We start from the raw sequence: 12114 nt of genomic DNA, 5'->3' as shown, positions 1-12114 counted from the left end.
CATGTAACTCTGCAAAGCATTGTGAAAGAAAACATCAGAATATTGAGGTATAAGATAGCTTATGTACAAAGATCGATTGTATGTCCATAAAGTGACACTATGCACAGGAGTGTCTGTACATAAAGTAGCTGACAGGAAATGATAAAGTAGTGGTGGTTGGGGGTGTGGAGCCACCAATCACCCTCCTGGCACTTATCCTTGTAAGTGGAACAAGTGCTACACCTGCCCTTACACTTCCTCCCTCACCACCATTCAGGGCCCCAGACAGTCCTTCCAGGTGAGGCGACACTTCACCTGTGAGTCGGCTGGTGTGGTATACTGCGTCCGGTGCCCCCAGTGTGGCCTTTTATATATTGGTGAGACCCGACGCAGACTGGGAGACCGTTTCGCTGAACACCTACACTCGGTCCGTCAGGGAAAGCAGGATCTCCCAATGGCCACACATTTTAATTCCACGTCCCATCCCCATTCTGATATGTCTATCCATGGCCTCCTCTACTGTCAAGATGAAGCCACAATTAGGTTGGAGGAACAACACCTACCAGGTTGGTAGCCTCCAACCTGATGGCATGAACATTGATTTCTCTAACTTCTGTTAATGCCCCTCCCCTTCTTACCCAATCCCTAATATATTTAGGTTTTTTTCCCTCTCTGCCCATCACTCTGCCTGTTCCCCATCTCCCTCTGGTGCTCCCCTCCCCCTTTCTTTCTCCCTAGGCCTCCCGTCCCATGATCCTTTCCCTTCTCTAGCTCTGTATCCCTTTTGCCAATCACCTTTCTGGCTCTCAGCTTCACCCAGCCCCTCCTGTCTTCTACTATCATTTCGCATTTTCCCCTCCCCCTCCTACATTCAAATCTCTTACTATCTTTCCTTTCAGTTAGACCTGACGAAGGGTCTCGGCCCGAATCGTCAACAGCGCTTCTCCCTATAGATGCTGCCTGGCCTGCAGCGTTCCACCAGCATTTTGTGTGTGTTCCTTGGTCTTACTGACATTGAGTGCAAGGTTTTTGCTGCAACACCACTCAACCAGCTGATCGAACTCATTCTTGTACACCTCCTCATCGCCATCTGAAACTCTAGCAGCAATAGCTGTGTCATTGGCAAATTCTTAGATGGTTTTTGATTTGTGCCTAACAATACAGTCGTGGGTGTAGACAGAGTAGAGCAGTGGCCTAAGCATGTATCCTCGAGGTGCACCAGTGTTGATTGTCAGCGAGGAGGAGAAACGATCCCTGATCTACACGGACTGTGGTCTCTCGGTGAGGAAGTCAAGGATCCAGTTGAGAGGGAGATACAGAGACCCAGGTTTTGGAGTTTGTTGATTAGAACTGAGGGTATCATTGTGTTGAACACTGAGCTGTAGTCAATAAACAGAAGCCCGAGACATGTATTTCTATTGTCCAGGTGATCCAAGGCCGAGTGAAGGGACAGTGAGATTGCATCCTCTGTAAACCTATGGTGGTGACAGGCAAATTACAGTGGGTTCAGGTCCTTGCTGAGGCAGAAGCTGATTCTGGCCATGACCAACCTCTCAAAGCACTTCATCACAATAGATATAAGTGCTATTGGGTGATGGTCATTGACTCAGCTCAGCCTACTCTTATTGGGCACCAGTATGACTGCCGCTCTTTTGAAGCAGGTGGGAACCTCTGATTGCAGCAGAGAGAGATGAAGATGTCCTTGAACACTCCCACCAGCTGGTTGGCACAGGTTTTACAGTATTACAGTTGAACAAAGAGAACTATGGAGCTATGAGGGAGGAGCTGGCCAAAGTTCAATGGAACAATACCCTAGCAGGGAAGACAGTGGAACAACAATGGCAGGTATTTCTGGGAATAATGCAGAAGGTGCAGGATAGGTTCATTCCAAAGAGGAAGAAAGATCTAAGGGGAGTAAGGGGCAGCCGTGGCTGACGAGGGAAGTAAAGGGCAGTATAAAAATAAAAGAGAAGTATAACATAGCAAAGGTGAGCGGGAAACCGGAGGACTGGGAAGCTTTTAAAGAGCAACAGAAGATAACAAAAAAGGCAATGTGTCAAGAAAAAATGAGGTACGAAGGTAAACTAGCCAAGAATATAAAGGAGGATAGTAAAAGCTTCTTTAGGTATGTGAGTAGCAAAAAAATAGTTAAGACCAAAATTGGGCCATTGACGACAGAAACAGGTGAATTTATTATGGGGAACAAGGAAATGGCAGATGAGTTGAACAGGTGCTTTGGATCTGTCTTTACTAGGGAAGACACAAACAATCTCCCAGATGTAATAGTCGCCAAAGGAACTAGGGTAAAGGATGAACTGAAGGAAATTTATATTAGGCAAGAAACGGTGTTGGATAGACTGTTGAGTCTGAAGGCTGATAAGACCCTGGGACCTGATGGTCTGCATCCCAGGGTACTTAAAGAGGTGGCTCTAGAAATTGTGGACGCATTGGTAATCATTTTCCGATGTTCTATAGATTCAGGAACAGTTCCTGCTGATTGGAGGGTGGCTAATGTTGTCCCACTTTTCATGAAAGGAGGGAGAGTGAAAACAGGGAATTATAGACCGGTTAGCCTGACGTCAGTGGTGGGAAAGATGCTGGAGTCAATTATAAAAGAGGAAACTATGACACATTTGGATAGCAGTAGAAGGATCAGTTCGAGTCAGCATGGATTTATGAAGGGAAAATCATGCTTGACTAATCTTCTGGAGTTTTTTGAGGATGTAACTATGAAAATGGACAAGGGAGAGCCAGTGGATGTAGTGCACCTGGACTTCCAGAAAGCTTTTGATAAAGTCCCACATAGGAGATTAGTGGGCAAAATTAGGGCACGTGGTATTGGGGGCAGAGTACTGACATGGATTGAAAATTGGCTGGCTGACAGGAAACAAAGAGTAGTGATTAACAGGTCCCTTTCCGAATGGCAGGCTGTGACCAGTGGGGTACCGCAACGTTCGGTGCTGGGACCGCAGCTGTTTACAATATACATTAATGATTTAGATGAAGGGATTAAAAGTAACATTAGCAAGTTTGCTGATGACACAAAGCTGGGTGGCAGTGTGAAATGTCAGGAGGATGTTATGAGAATGCAGGGTGACTTGGACAGGTTGGGTGAGTGGGCAAATGTATGGCAGATGAAGTTTAATGTGGATAAATGTGAGGTTATCCACTTTGGTGGCAAGAACAGGAAGGCAGATTACTATCTAAATGGAGTCAAGTTAGGAAAAGGGGAAGTACAACGAGATCTAGGTGTTCTTGTACATCAGTCAATGAAAGCAAGTATGCAGGTACAGCAGGCAGTGAAGAAAGCTAATGGCATGTTGGCTTTTATAACAAGAGGAATTGAGTATAGGAGTAAAGAGGTCCTTCTGCAGCTGTACAGGGCCCTGGTGAGACCCCACCTGGAGTACTGTGTGCAGTTTTGGTCTCCAAATTTGAGGAAGGACATTATTGCTATTGAGGGAGTGCAGCGTAGGTTCACAAGGTTAATTCCTGGAATGGCGGGACTGTCATATGTTGAAAGGTTGGAGCGACTGGGCTTGTATACACTGGAATTTAGAAGGATGAGAGGGGATCTGATTGAAACATATAAGATTATTAAGGGATTGGACATGCTGGAGGCAGGAAGCATATGCCTGCTGATGGATGAGTCCAGAACTAGAGGCCACAGTTTAAGAATAAGGGGTAGGCCATTTAGAACAGAGATGCAGAAAAACTTTTTCACCCAGAGGGTGGTGGATATGTGGAATGCTCTGCCCCAGAAGACAGTGGAGGCCAAGTCTCTGGATGCATTGAAGAGAGAGTTAGATAGAGCTCTTATAGATAGCGGGGTCAAGGGATATGGGGAGAGGGCAGGAACGGGGTACTGATTGTGTATGATCAGCCATGATCACAGTGAATGGCGGTGCTGGCTAGAAGGGCCGAATGGCCTACTCCTGCACCTACTGTCTATTGTCTATTGTTTTCAGTGCCTTACCCAGTACACCATCAAGGCCTGGCGCCTTGCGAGGGCACTGACCAAACTGAGGCAACTCCTCTAAAGCTGTACACTAAATGAAGGACGAAAACAAGCTCGGATTTTCATGTCCTTGGGATGTTCCAAGCATTTGTTTGAATGAATTGTTTCCAGCTGGGGCACAGTGAAGGACCCAAACCGATTTTATGTCACATTTAAGGAACACTGCCTCTGCTTTAGGAGCACAAACAGGCTTGTCACCGGTAAGGAAAGTGGAGAGGTGCAGGTGGAAGAGTGTGGTGTGTGTGAACCTGTTATCCAGCGATTCTCCTGGGCAGTGAAATGGTCCATGTGAAAGGCAAGAAGACTCTGGCAGATATGGATTAAAATGAATGAGGAGTTAAATTTATGTGCTCAGTGAACGCAGCACTATGTCTTTGATGAAGTGCATAAACTACTTTGTATAATGAATCATTCCTTTTGACCGGAAGGTTATTTTAGAGGAATATTTGCTGCTGAGTTTCCTTTATGTATTCAAGCCAACCTGGAGGAGAACTGACAAAATCAATTTTCTGATCTCCCAAAATATTCCGGCTCCAAAATATATTAACATAGAAACACAGAAATCCTACAGCACAATACAGGCCCTTCGGCCCACAATGCCATGCCGAAAATGTACTTACTTAGAAATTACCTAAAGTTACCCATAGCTCTCTATTTTTCTAAGCTCCATGTACTTATCCAGGAGTCTCTTAGAAGACCCTATTGTATCCAACTCCACCACTGTTGCCGGCAGCCCATTCCACACACTCACCACTCTCTACGTTAAAAATCTGCACCTAACAGCTCCTCTGTAACTACTTCCAAGCACCTTAAAACTGTGCCCTCTTGTGTTAGCCATTTCAGCCCTGAGAAACAGCCTCAGACTATCCACACGATCAATACCTCTCATCATCTTATACACCTCTATCAGGTCACCTCTCATCCTCCTTCGCTCCAAGGAGAAAAGGTCAAGTTCACTCAACCTACTCTCATAAGACATGGCCCCCCAATCCAGGCAACATCCTTGAAAATCTCCACTGCACCCTTAGTTTCCACATCCTTCCTGTAGTGAGGTGACCAGAACTGAATGCAGTACTCCAAGTGGGGCCTGACCAGGGTCCTATATTTTTAGGTTATGAGGACACTCAGTCCTCGTTTATTGTCAATTAGTAATGCATGCATTAAGAAATGATACAATGTTCCTCCAGTATGATATCACAGAAACACAAGACAGACCAAGACTAACTGACAAAAACCACATAATTATAACATATAGTTACAACAGTGCAAAGCAATGCCGTAATTTGATAAAAGCAGACCATGGACATGGTAAAAGAGAGTCTCAAAGTCCCCGATAGCCCATCACCTCACATAGATGGTAGAAGGAAGAAAAACTCTTCCTGCCATGAACCTCCAGCGCCGCAAAGCTTCCTGATGCAGCCTCTGGAAGCATCCGACCACAGCCAACTCTGAGTCCGTCCGAAAAACTCCGAGCCTCCAACCAGCCCTCCGACACCGAGCACCATCTCTGCCGAGCATTTTGACACCAGCCCCAGCCGCCAAGCAACAGGGAGAGCCGAGGATTCGGGGCCTTCCTCCCGGAGATTTTTCGATCGCACAGTAGCAGCGGCAGCGAAACAAGCATTTCAGAAGTTTCACCAGATGCTTCTCACGTCCGTCTCCATCAAATCAAGATTGTACAGGCATCCTACTTGGCAGATAACAGATATTCATCTCAGAGTGGCTGCTGCGTGCAGCATCGCGCCGCCATCTATATAGCTGTAACATTACCTCTCGGCTCTTAAACTCAATCCCACGGTTGATGAAGGCCAATGCACCTTATACCTTCTTAACCACAGCTTTGATTATCCTATGGACTCGGACCCCAAGATCCCTCTGATCCTCCACACTACCAAGAGTTTTACCAGTAATACTGTATTCTGCCAATACATTTGACGTACGAAATGAGCCATCTCACACTTATCTGGGTTGAACTCCAACTGCCACTTCTCAGCCCAATTTTGCATCCTATCGATGACCCGCTGTAACCTCTGATAACCCTCCACACTATCCACAACACCCCCAACCTTTGTGTCATCGGCAAAGTTACTAACCCATCCCTCCACTTCCTCATCCAGGTCATTTATAAAAATCATGAAAAGAAGGGGTCCCAGAACAGATCCCTGAGGCACATCACTGGTCACTGACCTCCATGCAGAATATGACCCGTCTACAACCACTCTTTGCCTTACATAAGCAAACTGATTCTGGATCCAGAAAGCAAGGTCCCCTTGAATTCCATGCATCCTTACTTTCTCAATAAGCCTTGCATGGGGTACCTTATCAAATGCCTTGCTGAAATCCATATGCACTACATCTACAGCTCTTCCTTCATCAATGTGTTTAGCCACATCCTCAAAAAATTCAATCACGACCTGTCTTTGACAAAGCAATGCAGTCTGTTTGTAATCATATTATGCCTTTCCAAATGTTCATAAATCCTGCTTCTCAGAATCTTTTCCATCAACTTACCAACCACTGAAGTAATTTCCTGGGCTACCTCTACTCCCTATCTTAAATAAGGGAATGACATCTGCAACCTTACAATCCTCCACAACCTCTCCCATCCCCATTGATGATGCAAAGATTATTGCTAGAGGCTCAGGAATCTCCTCCCTCGCCTCCCACAGTTGCCTGCAGCACATCCCGTCCGGTCCCGGCAACTTATCCAACTTGATGCTTTCCAAAAGCTCCAGCACATCCTCTTTCTTAGTGTCGATATGCTCAAGCTTTTCAATCCACTGTAAATCATCCCTACAATTGCCAAGATCCTTTTCTGTAGTGAATACTGAAGCAAAGTTTTCGATAAGTATCTCTGCTGTCTCCTCTGGTTCCATACACACTTTTCCACTGTCACACTTAATTGGTCCTACTCACATGTTTTATCCTCTTGCTCTTCAAATACTTGTAGAATGACTTGGGGTTTTCCTTAATCTTGCTCTTCAAGGCCTTCTCATGGCCCCTTCTGGCTCTCCTAATTTCATTCTTAAACTCCTTTCTGCCAGCCTCATAATCTTCTAGATCCCTAACATTACCTAGTTTTTTTTAACCTTTTGTAAGCTTTTCTTTCCTTTTTGACTAGATTTTCAACAGCCATTGTACACCATGGTTCATAGAAACACAGAAAACCTACAGCACAATACAGGCCCTTCGGTCCACAAAGCTGTGCCGAACATGTCCTCACCTTAGAACTACCTAGGCTTACCCATAGCCCTCTATTTTAGTAAGATCCATGTATCCATCCAGGGATATCTTAAAAGACCCTATTGTTTCTGCCTCCACCACCACTGCTGGCAGCCCATTCCACACACTCACCACTCCTGTACTTTACCATCCTTTCCCTGTCTCATTGTAAAGTACCTGAGCAGAACACCACACAAATACCCCCTGAGGATTTGCCACATTTCTGCCATACATTTCCCTGAGAACATCTGTTCCCAATTTATGCTTCCAAGTTCCTGCCTGATAGCCTCATATTTCCCCTTACTCCAATTAAATGCTTTCCTAACTTGTCTGTTCCTATCCCTCTTCAATGCTCTGGTAAAGGAGATAGAACTGTGATCACTATGTCCAAAATGCTCTCCCACTGAGAGTTCTGACACCTGACCAGGTTCATTTCCCAATGCCAGATCAAGTACAACTTCTCTTCTTGTAGGTTTATCTACATATTGTGTCAGGAAACCTTCCTGAACAGACCTAACAAACTCCACCCCACCTAAACCCCTCGCTCTAGGGAGATGCCAATCAATATTTGGGAAATTAAAATCTCCCACCACAACAACCCTGTTATTATTACACCTTTCCAGAATCTGTCTCTCTATCTGCTCCTCGATGTCCCCGTTACTATTGGGTGGTCTATAAAAAACAGCCAGTAGAGTTATTGACCGCTTCTTGTTTCTAACTTCCACCCACAGAAACTCCCTAGACAATCCCTCCATGGCTTCCTCCTTTTCTGCAGCCATGACACTAACTCTGATCAACAGTGCCATGCCCCCACCTCTTTTACCTCCCTGTCCTTTCTGAAACATCTATAGCCTGGCACTCTAAGTAACCATTCCTGTCCCTGAACCATCCAAGTCTCTGTAATGGTTCCAAGTACTGATCAATGCTCTAAACTCATCTGCTTTGTTCATGATGCTTCGTGCGTTAAAATAGACACATCACGCATGCTGGGAATTTATCAGCAGACAATTATGGTTCTTGGCTGGAGTTAAAAAAAATCTGAAAAAGAGTAACAAAATCCTTGCTTAATATTGTTAATAGATCATACAGATTATGAAGTCATGTTCAGAAAAATAACTCCCAGTTTCTAATTTAATTTGCTTTTATATTAGTTGCTATCCTTTTGATCTCCTCTGACCTGAATCTGTAGATTACATACAAAGGAAACTAGGTCAGCTTTTAAAAAGTCCAGCTAGTATTATTCTGAACTTCTTCAGTGTCGGCATCACTGGAAGAGGCTTTGCAGTAGTGAATTCAAAGGCAACACGAGTGAATCTGCAGATGTTGGAAATAAATAAAAACACAAAATGCTGGCAGAACTCAGCAGGCCAGACAGCATCTATGGGAGGAGGTAGTGACGACGTTTCGGGCCGAAACCCTTGGGTTCTGCCAGCATTTTGTGTTTTTAGTATTATTCTACTGCTTTTTACTTCATTTTGATTCATTATGCTGAAAAGTTCAGCTTAATGCAGAACGTTTTTATTGGCTCCACAGCTGCAATCTTCAAAGTTCAAAGTAAACTTATGCTCTCTGCACTATGGCTATAAACATTTCATCAATACAGAGCAAATCGAGAGTGCAATCCACATCTATGTGCCATCAGTATTTAACTATCCAACCAGCGCTTATCAACATATTAATTACAGATTTGCAGAAGGGTAATTCTGCCCACATGTTTACAAACTTACTTATCTGGAGGACACAGAAGAATTTGACATGTTCCTTCAAGAGACTGTATAAGCGATAGAATGCTTTATTTGGTTTAACGTTTGAAATGATGAATACATCCTCTTACACTTGTGTATTTTGGCCTAATTCGATAATTTGTTTCATCTGCTTTTTGCAGTGCTTATGTGCCACTGGATTTGTTCTGGGTTGGGGGCTGGCTTCTCCTGACAGTGCTGCTCTCTAGTGTTTGCTCAGTGCTACACCCGTGTTCACTCAGTGCTGCCCTCCTGTGTTCACTTAGTGGAAGAACGAGCTGGACCCTGACAACTCAGGGACTTGGACTATATTATTTTTTCTCTTTATGACAGAGGGTATTCTGAAATTGTAACAGTACGTGCACTGCGCTGTGTGCTGTTGGTAATGTGGTTTGTACCTTGGCCCTCCAGAGGAACAGAGTTTCGTTTGGTTATATTCATGTATTGTTGAAAGATAATTAAACTTGAAACTCTGCTTGTGGACAATCTGTCATACAAGTTTGGAAGAATAAAGTTAATAAAAGTAGAGAGATGAAACCACCAGGCTGCCGACGATAGTATCTTTCCACACACCATGCATGTTTTGTCCAAATTTGCACACTGACTACTTTGTTAGATTTCAGTGGAAATCTTTCTACTTCATTTGTATCTGGTTTTCTCTGTACCCTCATCATTTTCCGTTCACTATATAGTGATTTCTAAACCAACTTACTCATGCAAAGAATGTACAATGGAGAGGAGCAATTCAGGATGAGCTTTATTTTTAATTTTCTCTGCTTCCTATTGCCATTTTTCCAAAACAAAAAAAAATGCCACATTATGGAAAGTTTCATTTCAAAGTGGTGTCCGCTAGCGAATGAATAGCTGACTTTCACACCGGCCGTACATACTGTAGGAGGGAGAGTTTGGGAGATCAGTGGGATAGTTTGCTTGTTGCTGTGAGGCTGCAGGCATCGAGTGCCTCCTGGGAACTTAGTTCTCAGACATATTTCCAATCTGAGAACCGTTCAGGGTACAAACAATTCGTAGGAACAGAACCCTGCTGTAATCTAAGGAGAACTTGTATCCTGAAATTGATCAGCTAATTTTAGCCTCAAAGCCTATCAAGTAGAGCTGTCGTTGACAAATCCTTGCCCCCACCTAGATACCGGCAGTAGACTCAACGTAACACTATTTTTACCCTGTTACTCATTCTTATTTATGGCTTGCATCAAAATCAAACCTATATCCAAAATGTGTGAAGCAGTTAGCTTAATTTTGCACTTTGAATATTTCAGTTTGATCTTTTTTTTCTATTACTTGTTCGTGGAGGTTGTTTGCTGTAACATCCTTTATATAATGGGACATTCGATGTCTTCTCCCATTTCCACTACAATTGGTATCAAAGTTGTTTGTATTCTGAAGCTGTAATTGTCATGAATACAACTTAGTGTCCTAAGGTGTATATAATAGCTATGTATGTTAACAGGCTGGAGTAACCATATCTCGGGTTAGGTGGACCAAAATATCAGTGGGCATTGGGACACTGTCCTGTGGCCAACAATCATAAACCTCTATCCAGTTTCCCTTAAATACAACTCTCAGCAGCTACGACCCAGCTCTCACAACCTTCAGTCAGTTTGACGGACCTAGCTTATGCTAGCCCTGCTCTGTGCATCACTTATTCTTTGACAACACCGTATTCCATTGAAACAAACTAAAAGTGACGATGTTTGGACCTCACATTTGTAGTCAGTCAAAGGAACATAATATAACATGCCTTTGTTAAATCTATTTCCATTTGGAGATAAGAAATAATTGGAAATAAAATATTTAAATTACATTGGATCCAAGTTACAATTATGTAGTTTAATGTCTATGCCATTTATGAGCTTGGAAGCTTTATTATGCTCATCACTGACAAAATGAACAATTATTATCCATCCCTATTGCTTCCTGAACTCAGTACCTTGCTAAGTCATTCTGGAGGATAGTTAAAAGTCAATTACATGGTTTGGAGTCACACATAAATATAAAGATAAGCTTTATTTGTCACATGTACCTTGAAACATTGAAACACACAGAGAAAGACATCACTTGCATCAAATCAAATCAGTAAGGATTGTGCAGGGGTCGGCTCACAAGTGTTGCCATGATTCTGGCACCAACACAGCCCGCAACTTACCAACCCTGCCTGTACATCTTTAGAATGTGGGAGAAAACTAGAGTACCAAGTGGCCATGGGGAGAATATACAAACACTGGTACCATAAGTGTCTGGGAACACCAAAGCAAACAAGTCTAGCCACCTCACTCTGCATCACTACAGTCCCCAGCATCAACATTCTGACAGCAGTCTTTGTCTAGAAATTTGTCAGCTAAATGCAAGTGTAGATGACGGGCATGAATAATGCATTATAGTTTCCTTCAATTTTCTAAAATGATGTCTCCTATTTTTATTGGCAACTGTGAGTCTTAGATCCCTCAAGATTTACATCATAAGAATGTTTTTTTTTGCCAAAGAACAGCGGTAGCATTATAGTTGAACCCTGTGTAATAGCTCTGCCCATTTCCAAATGCTTTAAAATATACCTTCACCAACAAGAGAAATTCTGCAGATGCTGGAAATGCAAACAGCACACACACTCAGGAACTCAGCATCTATGGAAAAGAGTAAATAGTCGACGTTTTGGGTCGAAACCCTTTCATTGGACTGGAGAAAAAGATGAGAAGTCAAAGTAAGAAGGAGGGGGAGCTCTGGCTCTCTGGGAATGAAATCAGTGTCAAAACAAAGAAAGAAAAGACTTCCTAACGTAGATGACAAACATTTCAAAGTGCTGAGAGATCTCAGTAAAGATCTCCTGAGATCTATAAAACTCTGCTAATTATAGTTGGGGAGGGAGTGTCCATGGGCCAATAAGAGAGAAAGCTCGATAACAAAGGTTAAACATTTAGAGATTAATATTTCTTCACACCAGTTTAAGAGAATGACAATCCAAATGGACTATGAAAATTAACTTCTAAAACTCTCTTGAAAGGCAATTCGTTAATGTCATTCTCACTCAACCAGCAAAACAAACCTTTGGATTAATAAGCATTGAAACTTTGGACTTGTTTAATAAATAAATGGTTGCCACCTAGTTTTTTGGAATGGAAAAATTAAGATAGCCTTCAA

General features: G+C 43.2%; 1 protein-coding gene across 2 annotated transcripts in view; it reads right to left on the bottom strand.

Annotated features, from left to right (window-relative positions):
* Window positions 1-12114, bottom strand: part of rcan2 (regulator of calcineurin 2) — a 334948-nt gene that overhangs the window by 169673 nt on the left and 153161 nt on the right. The window lies entirely within an intron of this gene.

The sequence above is a fragment of the Hypanus sabinus genome, chromosome 10, assembly GCF_030144855.1.
Source record: "Hypanus sabinus isolate sHypSab1 chromosome 10, sHypSab1.hap1, whole genome shotgun sequence".
NCBI lineage: Eukaryota > Metazoa > Chordata > Chondrichthyes > Myliobatiformes > Dasyatidae > Hypanus > Hypanus sabinus.
This window is presented reverse-complemented; position numbering and strand designations above follow the sequence as displayed.